A 12,010-nucleotide genomic window follows, 5' to 3' on the forward strand; every position below is an offset into this window, starting at 1 on the left:
TTTCAGTTTCTATTTGAAACCAGAAATCACAGAAGAGCTGTCAGATGGCAGCTGTGCATTTGGTGGAAATGAGAATTCCAGATTTTATGCTAATTCGGTTTCAGGTTCCTTTGAACCTGCAGTTTCATGAGGCAGTGCTTAAAACTGCAATCTGTTTTAGATAAAAGAAGGGATTACGAAAGACTTTTTAGTTTTGCAAACATTCGCAGCCTCCAAAAGGAAGGGGAGAGATCAGATTTATTCTTTCATTAACATCGTCATGTTACGTTTTCTTCTGCTTTATCAAATGGAAAACTTTTCCATATTTTGGCCAAGGTTTTTCTGATTTCAGGATTTTTGCGTTGACATTATTTATCTTTATTTCAGTCACCTTCCTCCTCTAACCTCAGGGTCCCTGTCATTCCCTCACAGAGGCAAGAAAGCAAAAGTGATGCTTGTGGTGCATCTCATCCTGCCATGTTCTCACCTGCTTCCTTTTTCTGAACGTTGGGAGTGACCTAGGTGGTTGTCTCACTGACCTATTGCTTTATAATAAACTACAAATTTAATAACTTAAAACTCATTTATGTTTTGTTCTCAGTTTTGCCAATCGGTCAGGGCTCTACAGAGATACTTTTTCTCTGTTCCACATGGCCTCGGCTAAGGCAAGCCCAGCTGGGTTGGGGGAGCCAAACCCACGATGTTTATCCACATGGTTGGCAAGTTGTTACAGGCCCTTGGCTGGGAACTCAACTAGGTCTTTGGTCCTGAGGCCTGAATTCTCCATGCGGGTCTGCTTGGGCTTCCTCACAACATGGTGACTGGGTGTCAAGAGGAAAGAAGCAGAAGCTGCCAGGCCTTCTTAACACCTGAGCCCTGAAGCTCCAGAACATTACTTCCTTTGTGTTCCACTGGTCAAGAGAGTTGCAGGTCCAGCCCATATTCCGGGATAGAGGATGTAAACTCCACCTTCTCGTGGGAGAAGAGCATGCACATACAGACGTATTAGAGGCCAAATGTAGAGTGTAGCTACCGCAACGATTGGCAGATTGATCAATAATCAATTTTCAAGAGAATTTACGTGTGTTCTCATGTTTTCCTTACAATGGAGGGTTTCTGTGTTCTGTGAAATCCCAAACTGGTGGCAGTTTGTGGAAAAGTCTTTATGGTTTATTTTTGAGATAATGTCTTCATTCTTTTAGTTGGCAGAGATGTGGTCATTCATTCATTAACTCATTGATCTAACCACTGTTTCTTGACCATCTACCACACATAAGGCATTCTGCAGTAGATGTTAAGAATGATGATGGGGTCGGGGTGGGGGTGTTAGGGCACAGTCCTGGCGTTTAAGGGGATTGAATCTTTGCTCTCCAAAATGTAAGCCCCTAAAGGAATGACCGTGTCCAGAGGTGAGCCAAGAAACAGGTAATACATGTCAGACATTGTCTTGAATGTATTTCCCTAAGGAAACCCTCAAGATAACCTGTAGTTTGGAGCAGAAGCAATTGCTGATTTAATTAATTTGCAGCAGAGGTCTATAATTGGAGATTATACAGGACCAGAGCGGAATTAATGGGTCTTGGTAGGCGTGCAGGCTTGCCCTTACCCTAAGTAACAGCAGTATGTGATCCCAGCAGCTGGTGTTTGCACAGCCCCTTGACCATTCCCAAAGCCTGCTCATTTGATTCATAAAGCCACAGAGATAGAGTCCTACTGTAATGGCCACGTCAGACTTCTCCACTCCATGCTGACAGTACGCAAGGGGCCGGAAAAACAGCTAAGACCAGAGTAAGGGTGAAAATCAGAAACATTCATCAACAGGAATGTTTTCAGGGAAGCTAAACCAAGGGAATTCTTTGCTATTCTAGCTGCCCACATAGTACCCCAGCAACTGTATGAGTCACTGAAACAGTAGAAGCACATGTTGTGTTCTTGCCTAACAAGAATTTCTGCAAATAAATATTTGGACCATCAGGATAGTACCAAATGCAGCTGAAATGAAAGCACGAAAGCTTTGTTAGGTCCATGTGTATTAGTAGACGTGGAAGAATAGAATTTCCGGGGTACTAAAGATTATCGATACCCTAGGTTACATTTTTCCAGGGCAAAAGAGCAAACCCCTTGAGAGAAGGTTGTAGGGAAAGAAATGCTGACATGTGGTCGGCCAGCATTTCTCACACTACTTTTGCAGATGACCTTAATATAGGGTGTCTGTCACCTTTCAAACTACAAAACCTCTGAAGGTCAACTACTCGCATATCCTGCCTCTGTTAGTGCAGCCGAGACAGCCTGACCATGACCCTTTGGATCTTGGAACCTCTCTAGATTGTAGGTATCTGAATTTATTTTGACTTTGATCTAGAACTGACATATTCCAGCCCTGAGGGTATGTGGAATTCCAGATTTGGCCTAGGGAGTGAGGAATCAAGACTCACCCTGTCACGCAGTTGGCAGAACATGGTACAGTAAAGAATGAAGAAGGTCCTGGACACACTTGTTAGAACCTTAACTCCATATCAGATCAGGTCTCTAGACCTCAGATGACAAGCCCCTGCCAATATGGAATGGTGTCACCAAGGGGTGACCAAAGCACAGGTGAGAGCCAGGAAGGCCCAGCCTCAGAATCCGTATCTCATGCTCTTCAGCAAAAAATGAGATGCCCCTGGGCGACATGAGCAGAGGCTGGATTTATTTTTATTTTTCATTGCCTTTCTTTGTGGCATTGTCAGATTCTGAATATTAATATTTTAATGTAGATTTGGTGGTTAAGTAAGAGATAGTTTATGGGCCTTATACTTTTTTCCCTTTGTAGTTTATAGTGCACTGTGAAGTTTGAAAGTAAAATTCTTTTTCTTGACTTCTACACTTGGAAAATATTTATTCCCCCCTGCGTCTCAATAGTATGCATCATAAACTAACCCAGTTCGGTTTATTTACTTCCCTCTTGTTGCAGCTCCATGATCAACTGTAGCAACACAGGCATATAATGGTAGAGGCTTTTGCTTTACAACAGTAAGAGCATGAGATAGTGTAGCCTCCTTTCAGAGTGATAAGTAATGAAGCTTCCATTTTAAAATTGCCTATGCAGAAGGGGTGGGGGGGCACAGAGAGGAGGGGCTTAGGGCCACCCGAGGTTGACTAGCCATGCATCACTAGGGAAGGCAATCATGATCTACAGTTTAAAATGAATTGGCCAGTGCAGGACAAATCCCTAGGACCCAGAAAGAGTTTTAATCTGGGCTGGACATCACAGAAGGCGTAATGTCAGGAGTCAACAGAGGTGGGAAACAGGACAGTGTTGGCAACAGGGCCGTTTCCTGCTTCCCGGTAGTGAGCAACCTGTTGACTTCAGTTCTCCAAGCGAGGACTCTTGGTCGCCTGCCATTGGGAAGGAGCAGCCCCCCCACCCTACCCCCCGGGGCAAACCAAAAGTCCCTCTGGGCTTCTCAGCGGTGTCCTCTGCCCTGAGTCTCCCCTCCACTTCATCAGGTACCTCCACGCTTGTCAGGTGCCCCCAGCCTTACCAGCAGGCTGCGAAAACCTCAGCCACCTATTCATTCTCTCTCGTCAGATGGCTATTGAGGGAGGCCTCCCAGTACTACGCTGGGTACCAGACAGGTCCACAAATTCCAAGATGTGAATTATGTCCACAAGAAACCAGGTCGGTTTGGAAAGAAGGCATATCACAGGGAATATGCTAGCATTATATGGTGACAAATAGATAAGGGCTGAGCTCTCCAGGCTCCTTTCTGTTCCTTATACTGCTACTCTGCTCTGGCGTGAATAAAGATGTGCGAGACCTAGTCCTCCATGGCCGAATTTAAAATCGCATTCAGAGTTGGTGGGTATCCCCCACAAAGAAAAGGAACAGAAAAAGCAAAACATGCCTTTGCACCAGTAAGAAACCATTCCTGTAGGCACAGATCACAGTGTAGGCCTGTTTAAGTCAGAAATTACAATTCAGCACATCAAAATGACATAATTAGGATGAACGCTATTTTATGTTTGAAGAAGTTGAAGCTCTCACCATTAGGAGGTGGATTACATCTTGAAGCCTGGTGAACTCGTATAGCGTTTTGCTTGACTCAAGATTGGATTTTGTCATCTATCAAGAAGATCCACATTGTTCCCAACCCACCAGCCTTCTTAGTGACCCAAGCTATCCGGTCTCCATCTGAAAAGACTGTTTGCCTGTGTGAGTGGGGCTCCCTAATACAGGTGGTGTGTTTTCTAGGACTGGTGTCATTTTTGATGTTCAGGTGGTGCTTCTCATGGTGGTTCTCATTATCAGTGTGGTGGTTCGCGTCGAAAGAATCCAGTAGAAGGCATGGCCAGTAGAATGGCCATTGGGGCCGGACTAGAATATACTTTGGTTTTGTTGACCTCCCCAGGAACCAAAAAAGAGTGCCATCTTCAATCACGAGAATCAACACACACAGCCACTTACTAAGTGACAGGTGTCGTTACGGACAGATACCCTGAACGTATGGGTACTGTTGTCCCCATACCTCAGATGAAGATGAAGAAACTAAGTCATGGAGAGTAAAGAGATATTTCCCAGGGTCTCCTGGCTCAGAAACAACAGGGTCATGATGTCAACCAGATGCTGGCTCTTAACCTCTACCCAAAGAATGGATAGAAACTTGTATTTCCAACGCTTGAAGAGCTTTAGAATTTGAAAAGATCAAGCTCCTAGAAACACAGAAATAACGCAGGTGGGGTGATTTCTTTCCCAAGGCCATTTGAAGACAGAATCATGTGTTATCACTCGTCTTTAGTGGTCTTCTTATACCACGTAATTTAAAACACAGAAGCTCGAAGGGCGCCTGTCTGGCTCAGTCAGTGTAGTGTGTGACTCTAGATCTTGGGATTGTGAGTTTGAGACCCACACTGGGCATAGAGTTTACTAAAAATAAATAAATAAAATATAGAAGCTTGAGGCCATTTTCGTAAAGACTTCCTCTTTTTCTTAAACTCCCTCCACCCCACCCCCAAGAGTCACCGTGCTCCACAGAAGGCCAGAATTTATATGAAATATTTTACCAAAAAAATGTTTAATCTCAGTCTGGTCATTTGTGATACAAATTGGATCAAATCACATTTTAAGCTTCAAAACTTTGCCATTTTACATTGATTTAGGAGAGCTGCCATTAGTTTAAAAACAAATCTTTAGCTATATTTTGAGACTTGAGAAAGAGGACTCCAAATTTTCATTTCGCTTGGGATTAGTCTGTGTTTGTTTGTTTTTAAGTTTGGCTGTAAATTCAGCTTTGTTTCTGAAATAATTGAGCTAATGCTGGAAAGACCGTTGGCTCCATATTCTTGTTATCTGCTTCGTTGTTGGGGTACCCACCTTGAAAGACTTGCCCCCCTTAGATCTGGCTCATGGGGGGAAAGTGATGTTAAGAAGCCATGAGTGCTTGGTATGTTAAACCTTCTGAATATAATATAGTGGCTGCCAGCCTTTTTTCTTTTTTTAAAGATTTATTTATTTTAGGGAGAGAGCGTGTGCACAAGTTGGGGGGAGGGGCACAGGGGGAGAGAGAATCTCAAGGCGACTCCCCACTGAGCTTGGAGCCCAACTCAGGGCTCAGTCTCCTGGAGATCAGGACCTGAGCCAAAACCAAGAGTCGGACGCTTTACCGCCGACTGAGCCACCCAGGCGCCCCTGCCAGCCACCTTTAGATGAAAATGACAATAAAGGGAAGCTAAGTTTCTCAAGGAAAAACAACTACCACCACCACCACATGATGAATCTGGATTCTTGAAAGTCAGACGTCTGACCGGGATCCAGCCACCCCAGGTGATCATTCTTTTTCCTTTCCTTCTTCCTTCTTCGTACTTCTGCCGCTGTCCTGTACCTCTTCCTTTTCAATGTTGACATTGATCCCTGCCCTTCCAGAAAGGAGGGGGGATAGAACAACCTGGAAACCAATCAGAACGGTGTCATCCACATGTCTGGGGAGAGGCTGAGGAAGGGAGCCAGCCAGGTGGTGGTGGTGGCCTGGCGGGGCCAGGGTCACAGGCGGGTGCCGGGGGGCCAAATATGGATACAGCATGCACACGGCAGTTCTGTGCGTTCTCTAGAGGCTGGGCCATTGGCATTTCCACGTTCCTCCTGATTACAAATCATCAAAAGACGGGGACACATGCAGATTTATCCCAGGCTTTTCTGAGATCTAATCTTGATAATCAGAAATGACGATCTAATGCAAGGCATCTTGAAGTGTCAGAAAGGCTGCCAGATAAAAGCTCTGTGGAGGGCTAAGTGCTTGTTTTTGTTGGTCAGCTAAGTTTCCCCACGCTTTTGTGCATCTCTGTTTACCCTGTGGGGGACCTGGCAGGAGCTCTGGCAATCTCTTCCCTGTAATATTGATTTTATTAGAGCAACAAGACAAGAAAACCGTCCCATTCCGATTGCTCCAAAAGAAACAACATTTTAATGTCTTTCCCTGAAAATTTAATGTTTGCCTCTGAGCTATCTTCTTACTGCAGAAACAGCTTCAGAATGAATGCCCCTAGCCTGAGGGCCTCAGCTGGGTTTTGTGACATCTTATAAGCAACTGGAAAATCCAAGTCCAAACTTCTGTCTTTGGCCCAGGCACCCTTCATTCTGACTTCTTTGGGGGTAGAGGTGGAGAAAAATGGCTATTACCTATCTTTAAAAAAAAAAAAAAAGTCTTTAGAAACACCACATAGTGCTACCAGTTGGGGAGGTGGTAAGGCTAGAGAGAGAAGAGACCCCCTTATTTCTAAAATTCCTTGTGTATAGAGGTTAAAGAAAAACACACCATCCAGCAAGCACCCCCCCCCCTTTCTCCCTTGAGAGGTTTTTCAGGAGCGCCATGAAATCAAACTGTGATGGATGTTGAACTTCAAAGAGGTGAGGAAGGGACCTTATTGCTTTAAGCCAGTCTCCATGGCATTTGTATGTGATGTACGTCTCTCCCAAGCCCTGTTCCTCCCTCTCTGCTCTGCTGCACTCCAGGTAACAGTGGCACCAGCAGGGACATCGGGACCTGTAAGCTGCCCTCGCTCCCCCCTCGTGCGCCCACTCCACCCTAGAACCCTCCCGGGTGTGTGCTAGGCCTTGCTTGTCCCTTTCTTTTCCCTCGTGCTGGGAAAATCACAGCAGCTTTTCCTGCCCCGGCAAGCTGCAGACATGGAGTTAAAACTCCAGATGTTTGCAGAGGGTCTCCCCACCCCCATGTATGGCCTAGTACCTTTTCAGGGCCTCCGTGGTCAAGAGAGCCGGTAAGGAGGCTAGAATTCTGCAGAGGGGCTACCAGGCTAGACAGAAGGGAGCTGGGTATGCTCTGGCAGAAGTGGGTTGCACAGGGGAATCCACCCAGCGCCAAGTTCATGGGCATTGAGCCCCCACACCCTCCTTTCCAGACCCAACCCACTGGAGTACACAGTGGTGATAAATGATAGAGTGATAGTAATTGCTGCCCATTTAGTGAGACTGTGGTATCGCCTTCATCCCTTCCGTACATCTGGTGGACCTGGGAACCGACCGGCTCCACTTTTGTGGCTGTGAGGCATACAAGTGTCAGTGGATTTCAAGAATAAGGGGTTCCGGGGGGGGGGTGTCTGTAAATGGCCCGTTCATGGGCTCGATTGTCCCTAGGACCTAACCAACTGCATTTAGTCTGTGATCATGGTAGGAGTGAGGTTAGATGAAAACCTTTTTGTTCTAATGCTAGACTCTGACCCCCCCTTCATTTTCAACAGCGTACTTACTATTCTGTATTGAGCACCTACTGTGTGCCGGACGGTTTACTTAATACATCACTTTGTCGGCAAGCCCTCACAACCCCCAGAGAGCCAGTTCTTCACTGGAGACTGGCCTAGTCCCAGTCCAACCCCAGGCTGCGGGCCTAGTGGCCTTTCCCTGCCGCGGCGCGATATTGGAAGCGGCGACTGCGGGGAGGGCGAGGAGCGTTGCAGTTCCTGCGGCGCCCGCCCGCGGGGCAGGCAGCCGTGGGGACCCAGGGCCTGAGGCGCGGGTGGGGGGGGGGAGCGACAGCTGTCGATGTCGCGCCCGGGGATTGCGCCCCCGCGGGGCCGACCCGGCGCCGGGGCCGAGAGGAGGGGCGGTGAGGGGCGGGGCGCGTGGGGCGGGACGGAGGAGGGGCGGTGGCACCGGCGGCTCGGGCTCGGCGCGCCGAGGAAGTCCCGCTCCGAGAGCTGCGAGCGTCTGGAGGAGGCGCGCTCGGCGCAGTCGGGGAGCGAAGTCCGGAGCGAGGGGCCCCCGTGCCGCCGCCGCCGCCCCCTCCTGCCACCCGTCCAGCCTGGGAGCCCGCGGCGCCGGCGGCGGCCGCCGATGGAGTTCACTTGAGCTGGGAGCCGGCGGGAGAGGCAGGCGCCCGCGAGCGGAGCGCGGGCGGGAGCCCAGCCAGCCCCGGGCGCTCCCCGCCGCCCGCCCTCCGCCCGCGAGCTCCGGCCAGGAGGCGCCGTCGGCCCCGCGCAGCCCGCCCGGCGCCCCGGCCGCTGCAGCCCTCCGGCGCCGCGCCCGGAGAGATCGGCCCCGAATAAAGACTCCCGGAGCGTCGGCCTCCAGCGCCTCGGCGGCGGCGGCGGGACCAGGACCAGTCGGGCCGCGGCGCTGCTGGAGAGGCGGGACCGGCAGTCCGGGAGCCCGAGGCGGCCGCCGGGGAGAAACCGCCGCCGCCGCCGCCGCCGCCGCGCGCCCTCCTCCTCCTCCTCCTCCTCCTCCCTCTCCCTCCTCCCTCCCTCCGCACATGGTCTCCTTTGTCCTGTCGCCGCCGCCGCCGCCTCGCTCTTAGCTCCGCGCTCCGCGCGCCGCGGCCGCGGCTCGGGCCGCTCCTCTCCGCCTCACCCGGCCGCCGGCCCGCCCGGGAACGCTGCTCGGGTCCCCGCCGTGCCCGGCCGACCCGCGCGCCGCAGGAGCGGCCCGGAGGCAACGGGCGGGCGCGGACGGGGCGCTCCCCCAGCCGCCCGCCGCCCGCGCCCGGCCTCGGCCGCGCTGGATGTGTGCGCGGCGCTGGCGCTCGGCCGCCGTCGGCTGCTGCTCTCGTACGGATTTGGGTCCCGTGCATCCGCTTTCAGACTTTCGCGAGGAACCGAGGAGAGACTTGCGGACGCAGCCCGGTCGGAGTTGGGCGTTTTCTCTTCGTGTGTTTGGCTGGTTTTTACCCTGGTCTCTGCCGATCCCCCATCGTGAGTCCTGCTAAGGAACCAAACCATGAACTTGGGGCTGACAGGACCGCTTAACCCTTTGCAACCAGGTAATGCAGCCCCGGGGGGCGCGGCTCCCTCGCTCGCCGCCCCCGCTCGGAAGGGAGGCGGCCGGGTCGGGGGTCTTTGTTGCGGCGGCCGGGCCCGCAGGCAGGGGTGGCAGGGGCGGGCGCCTCGCGTCTGGCGCGCCCGGGCCCCCCTTCGTCACCCCTCCTCCCTCCGCCCTCCCTCCCCCCCCCCTCCGCGGCCCGGTCACCCGCCTTTGTAGTTTCCTCCGTGGGCCGGCCGACCTCGGCCGGAGAGCGGCGACGCTGTCGTGCCCAGGAGGGCCGGGGAGGGGGGGGAGCCCTCCGCCGGCCCGGCGCCTCCCGTCCCGAGGGGCTCCGCTGACCCGGGGCCGGGGCCCACCGCCTGCTCGGCCCGGAGACCGTGGAGCGGCGTGGCGCTGCCGCTCGGAGGTCGGGATCCCGGCCGGCACGCGGTGCCCAGGGAAGCCAGAGGAGGTCTGGGCTCGGGCTCGGCGGCAGCTGCTGAAAGAACTCGCGCTTAAGTTTCGAGGAGGCTTTTCGTTTCTTGTTGGGAAGTGCCCTCTTCCCGAGGTGCGGGTGCGGAGGGCTCCCCGGGATCTGCGGCCGAAGGGAATGAGGGTGGCCCCCGAACCCGAGCGGCCGCGTCCCACCCCCGTCTGCACGGAAGGCTTTTATTCGTTGTCTCATTCTACGCGCTCTTTCCTCCAATCTGTTTGACTTATTAACTTTTCTCTAAACACCAACTACGGCCTCTAATAATTTTTTAGTATTAAAAAAAAAATCTACCCCCCCCCAATAAAAAGCCAAGAGAGAGCTTTGTTTTTCTGTCATTTTTAGTTGCAGCCACTTCCCGCCCTCACCCTCCAAAACCGAGCCAGGGGGAGGAAACGAAATGAGGGTAAAATCTAGAAGTCCTTAGCGTGTAAAGGTACCCCCGTGTTTAAAAAAAGGGGGGGGGACAGACGGGAAAGCTCCACTAGTCTGCTAACTCTCCGCTCACCATGTTTCCATTAGACGTTCTTGGTGAAAAAAAAAAAAAAAAGAAAAAAAAAAAAAAAAAAAAGGCCAGAAAAATGGCCCAGGGAATGCAAGGAATTGCAGACTTTTCCCCTAAAAGCCCTGAAAAAGAAAACGTCCTGAAGATTAAGACCCAAGGAGCTAAATAATTTGCACAAATGCTTAAAGGGAGAAGAAGAATTTGGAAAGTTCATGGAGGAAATGTAAAGAATTTTCTTGTAGTTTCCACTTTAGACTTTCGCCAAGAAGCTCTTTTCTGACTTTTCAGGACAGTGGTCCGCCATAGTTTCAACCACCTGGGTGGGAGAAAGAAGGGATCCAGAATCCTTTTACGATGAGCCAGCGTCCCACTGCAGTCGTTTTCTTTGGGGTGTTTTTCTGCGGAGGCCTTATTGAGAGGGCCCCTTCCTCCCCCAGTTGTAAGAGGCAGCCTTTCAGGCTTTGTGGCATGTTTCAGAAAATTAAAGGGCTCAGAAAGCTTTTATTAGAAGGCAAGCTCCTAAGCCTCTCCGAATATCCTGTCAGACTTACTTCCTTAATAACTTACTGGTTGGCATCATAATAATCACATCCTCTAAGTTCACTTCAGATAGTAGGATCACTTAGCCGCCTCCTTGAGAATAGGTTGTGCTGTGGAGCCCAGTGGAGCCGACAAAGGCGGTAGCCCCAAGGAGGTGTTTCAGAAAACCAAAGGGCCTGTTCACCTGCAGCTCTGTCCTATTTGATCTCTCTCTCACTCTCTGTCACACAGACACACACACACGCGCACACACACACACAGCCCAAGTGCAAATAAAAACTCAGTCGGGAGCCATTTCCTTTCCTTACCCGTGTTTTCTGCATTTGGGGTACAGTCGTTTGTTTTCCTGTTTCTTTGGGCCCATTAGACTCCTCTTAATAAGCAATCCCCATATCTGCAAGGATTATTTCAGTTTTAAAATGATTTCATTCATGGGCTTTTTTTTTTCTTTTAAATATATCAGCTGGAATCTTTTTTCAGCCATGAATTTAGCAGAGCCCTTCCGGTTTGAACTAAGAGATGCTTTTTTCCACTCAAGAATGGTGAAATACTTTTCTCTCTTCCGTTTTTAGCAGGAGAAACTCCCATTCCTAGAAACCTCACTTGGTATCACAATGTAACGACACTATTCCTGTCATTTTTGCCTTTATAACAATCTTTTTAATTTGTTTAATGGATACCTTGTTTCCTTCCCCATGCCACACTTTTTTTGGCGGCTTATTTTTACAAAAAGCTATTATCATATACAATTTAATATAATTATCTTTAAGATGTCAGGAAGGCCTCTGGCATATTTTTTATTCCTGCAAAAATTTTTAAAAAGCTATCTAGGATTTATTTTAAACTGTTTATGCGTAAATGTATGTGCAGTCCCACACTTGTTTTACTCATCCATTCCTCTTTTCCCTTGATCCATTAATTTTCCGAAACACCCCTACAGGAGGAAGCTTAGAAGGAAAAGAAAGGGAAAAAATCCTCATAATAAAAATATTTTATGTCTCTCTGTATCATTTGCATCGAGAACTAGAACATATTCGCCAGATATACACAAAAATATCTCTTTTTCATCAATATAGCACAGAAAGGCTAAATTGAGTATCTTCTTTGTCCCCAAAAGCCAGCCCCAGAGTCAGAATATGCTATAATTCAGATAAGCCCTCCCCCTATTTCTTTTATAGTTCCCTCTATATTTATTCAACATTCTATGCTTTGCTTTGTCAAAACATGGGTCTCTGTGTATAAAGTGTGAAAGACAAGTGATTTA

The 12,010-nt window shown here is 50.0% G+C and overlaps 1 protein-coding gene across 5 annotated transcripts in view; it reads left to right on the forward strand.

The window, feature by feature from the left end:
• AUTS2 (activator of transcription and developmental regulator AUTS2) overlaps window positions 1–12,010 on the forward strand; it is a 1,158,197-nt gene that overhangs the window by 1,063,455 nt on the left and 82,732 nt on the right. The window lies entirely within an intron of this gene.

The sequence above is a fragment of the Callorhinus ursinus genome, unplaced genomic scaffold (assembly GCF_003265705.2).
Source record: "Callorhinus ursinus isolate GAN/ISIS: 27379988/994484 unplaced genomic scaffold, GSC_fseal_2.0 scaffold55, whole genome shotgun sequence".
Classification (NCBI taxonomy): Eukaryota; Metazoa; Chordata; class Mammalia; order Carnivora; family Otariidae; genus Callorhinus; species Callorhinus ursinus.